We start from the raw sequence: 4,477 nt of genomic DNA on the forward strand, positions 1-4,477 counted from the left end.
TTCCTGTCTTGCTAGTTGTTTGGCATAGGGTGTCCAGCACTGTAGCTTGCTGGTCATTGAGTGAAGCTGGGTCTTGGTGTTGAGATGGAGATCTCTGGGAGATTTTTGCCATTTGATATTACGTGGTGCTGGGAGGTCTCTTGTGGACCAGTGTCCTGAAGTTGGCTCTCCCACCTCAGTGGCACAGCCCTGATGCCTGGCTGGAGCACCAAGATCCTGTCCTCCACATGGCTCAGAATAAAAGGGAGAAAAAAATAAGAAGAAAGAAAGAAAGAGGGTAAAATAAAGTAAGATAAAATAAAGTTATTAAAATAAAAAATATTTATCAAGGAAAAAAATTTTTAAAAGTAAAAAACAAACAGAAAACGGCTGGACAGAACCCTAGGACAAATGGTGAAAGCAAAACTAAACAGACAAAATCTCACACAGAAGCATACACTTACACACTCACAAAAAGAGCAAAAGGGGAAAAAATAATCTATCTTGCTCCCAAAGTCCACCTCCTCAATTTGGGATGATTCGTTGTCTATTCAGGTATTCCACAGATACAGAGTACATCACGTTGATTGTGGAGATTTAATCCGCTGCTCCTGAGGCTGCTGGGAGAAATCTCCCTTTCTCTTCTTCGTTCGCACAGCTCCCGGGGTTCAGCTTTGGATTTGGCCCCGCCTCTGCGTGTAGCTCGCCTGAGGGCCTCTGTTCTTCGCTCAGACAGGACGGGGTTAAAGCAGCAGCTGATTCAGGGACTTTGGCTCACTCAGCCCCAGGGGGAGGGAGGGGTACGGATGCGGGGGTTGCACCAGCCTGGGGCACGCCGTGTGTTCTCCCGGGGAAGTTGTCCCTGGATCACGGGACCCTGGCAGTGGTGGGCCGCACAGGCTCCCGGGAGGGTAGATGTGGATAGTGACCTGTGCTTGCACACAGGCTTCTTGGTGGCTGCAGCAGCAGCAGCCTTAGCATTTCATGTCCGTCTCTGGGGTCCGCGCTGGTAGCCGCGGCTCGTGCCCGTCTCTGGAGCTCCTTTAAACAGTGCTCTTAATCCCCTCTCCTCGTGCACCAGGAAACAAAGAGGCAAGAAAAAGTCTCTTGTCTCTTCAGCAGCTCCAGACTTCTCCCAGACTCCCTCCCGGCTAGCTGTGGTGCACTAACCCCTTCAGGCTGTGTTCACGCGCCAACCCCACTCCTCTCCCTGCAATCCAACCGAAGCCTGAGCCTCAGCTCCCAGCCCCCGCCCGTCCCGGCGGGTGAGCAGACAAGCCTCTCGGGCTGGTGGGTGCTGGTCGGCACGGATCTTCTGTGCGGGAATCTCTCCGCTTTGCCCTAAGCCTCTCGGGCTGGTGAGTGCTGGTCGGCACGGATCTTCTGTGCGGGAATCTCTCCGCTTTGCCCTCCGCACCCCTGTTGCTGTGCTCTCCTCCGTGGCTCCGAAGCTCCTCCCCTCCGCCACCCGCAGTCTCCGTCCGTGAAGGGGCTTCTAGTATGTGGAAACCTTTCCTCCTTCACAGCTGCCTCCCACTGGTGCGGGTCACATCCCTATTCTTTTGTCTCTGTTTTTTCTTTTTCTTTTGCCCTACCCAGGTACGTGGGGGAGTTTCTTGCCTTTTGGGAGGTCTGAGGTCTTCTGCCAGCGTTCAGTGGGTGTTCTATAGGAGCATTTCCACGTGGAGATGTATTTCTGATGTATCTGTGGGGAGGAAGGTGATCTCCGATTCTTACTCTTCCGCCATCTTCTCAAATCTCTCTCCTTTATTTAGGATGTGACAGTCTCTTTCACCAGGTGTTGCTGCTGGGCTACTTTGTATCTATTCCACTTCTGTTTTAAAGGAGAGTTAAACCCTCCGGTATCACCAACACTGCCGATCCTTCTTTTACAAATGGGGCATGAAAATGCAGCTTCCGTGCTTCAGATACTACAAAACAATCTTTCTACCATTTCTTTTCAGAAACAATCATTTTCCAATTCACCTCTCCCCCACCATTTTTGTTTGTGGAAAAAATGGAGGCTAATTTTCCTGCAAATAAAGCATGCTGAAACTTTCCCAAGTTCTCTTACTGTATTCAAATTTTTCTTATTTATTTTTCAAGATAAGGTTGGAGATTATCTCTTACTTATAGAATTTTTAAAAAATTTAACATGCCTTGACATCCATTATCTCAATTTGTCCTTACAGAAGTGGTCTGAAAAAACACAGGTATAAGTATTACTTTCTTTGTTTTACAGTTGTGGAAATTAAGGCAGAGACCAAGAAGCTCAGTGACCCAGAAGTAACAAATATGACCTCATTTGGCACCAGTCATCTTCACCCCACCCAGAAGCTGAGTCTATGCTACCACGTGACCAATGGGAAGGGAGTATGTCACTAACACATGTGATAGGAGTGTTAAAAGTTCATGAAATAAGCTGTGAGAACCATGACTCATTGATAGTTTTGTTTTTTGACTGTAGGAAAATAAATCACATTTCTTCAGGAATTTTTTTTTAATCAAGAGCTTTCCTGTATAAAAAATATAACACTTTAAAATGATCTGTGTTCCCTACAATATTGTTACCCTAGCCCTATAAGAGTATCTTGTGATGGGGGGTGACCAAAATGTGTGAATGTGGTCAAAAGGTACAAGCTTCCAGTTATAAAATACGTAAGTCCTGGGTATGTCATATATAGCATGATGACTATAGTTAATAATACCATATTGCATAGTTAAAAGTTGAGAAGAGAGGAGATCTTAAGTTCTCATCACACGAAAAAAATTTAGCATTAAACTAGTTAATGCTAAAAATTGAGATTAAAATTCAAGTCTGTTAAGTACCATTTACACTGCTTTAGCCTACCTTTTTGTACATTAAATGTTTAATTTATTTATGCATGTGTGCATTCAATAATGTTTATTGAATATTGAAAAGAGCCTAGGGAGAAATTGGAGAAAAATTGGTGAATGAGCTACAAGCATTCATGCTCTGTCATCATAGAGATGATTTTCAAATGGTGAAAGACAAAACCAAATACACGAGAACAGGTAATTGCTGGCTGCAATAAAGGCCAAGAGAGAACCAAGCAAGGAGTTAAGGAAGAGAATAAGGGACAGCCTCATTTTTTTGCCAGGATAGAAATGCAGTCTTGCTCAGGAGTTGACATTTAAAGCAAAATCTAGTGGAAAGGAAGGAGCTATCTGTGTAAAATGAACAGAGAAAGGCATTCCAGGCAGCTGGGTTTGCCCATGCCAAAGCCATGTGATCTGAAAGAGCTTGGCTTACCCCTGGAACTGACTAGCCTACCAAGCCTTTTAATCTAAAGCATATGGTGCTGATGGGGGACATGCACAAATCCAGTTTCATGAATCAAAAAATGCAGTAACTCTTGTTCTGTCCAGCAACAGCATTTACATTATCCATTCACAGTCCTGTTTTCCACAGTCCTGTTTTCCAGTGATTAAAGGTGCACTATCCATGGAGAGCTGTCCAAGGGGTGACTTTATCATACAGTGTCTCTGGATATCCAGGTCATTAATAAATATGGTAAGCTAGCTGACTTTTACTTTTCTTACTTATTATCAGGAAATATTTATAATTTTATCTTCGCAGGTAAACACTCAGCAAAGCTTAAAATGCATTCTAACAGAAAAAAAGTGCATTTATTTATCTTTAAAAAATTAAAAGAAAATGAACGTTAACCTACTCTTTCGGATAGTTTGTATATTTAACACATGATGGGCATTATAGAATAAAAATATAGAAGGTACATTGGCCCTTAATAATCAATATGCTTCAGAACTGACTCACAAATATTGCTTATTTCCAAACAGGATATGGCTGAATAAAGGCAGATTCTCCAAGTGCCCTACACATACACTTATCCAGCATCAAATTCATGTGTTTTTCAGTAGATGACTCTATGTCACTGTGTGTTCTCCATTTACTTAACATATAAATATTTAATAGGTGCCACAACTGTTTAGTGGATTTTCTCAGAGCAACCTTAATAATGCAAAAATTTAATAAACATAAATGTAAATAAATTGAGAGCCTTCTATAGATCATTGTTGAATTGAGAGTATTATGTGCCTATACATGAATAAATTATAATTACTGGTAAGACTACCTCCTCTTTTAATGGTGTAAATAACTTAACCAAACTCACCACTGAATTGATTCATATATCTTAGATAAAGATTTATCTTATTTTAAACATGAGTTCTGGTCCTGAAAGGCTTTTTTTTCAATGGCATTCCATTTACTGCACTATAATTTCAACAACAGGATATTATGGAAAATTTTGCACCAGCCAAATTTGGTTTTGAAGGATGAATAAGGCATGCACTGTAGAATATGTCCTGTAGTTAATTCAATACTTTCACAAACCCTTATAGGTAAGGCCATGCTGCAGGGCATTTAATCAGGCTTATCTTTGCACACTAATTTAAAAAATACCCGGGCTTCCCTGGTGGCGCAGTGGTTGAGAGTCCGCCTGCCGATGCAGGG

The sequence above is a fragment of the Physeter macrocephalus genome, chromosome 18, assembly GCF_002837175.3.
Source record: "Physeter macrocephalus isolate SW-GA chromosome 18, ASM283717v5, whole genome shotgun sequence".
Classification (NCBI taxonomy): Eukaryota; Metazoa; Chordata; class Mammalia; order Artiodactyla; family Physeteridae; genus Physeter; species Physeter macrocephalus.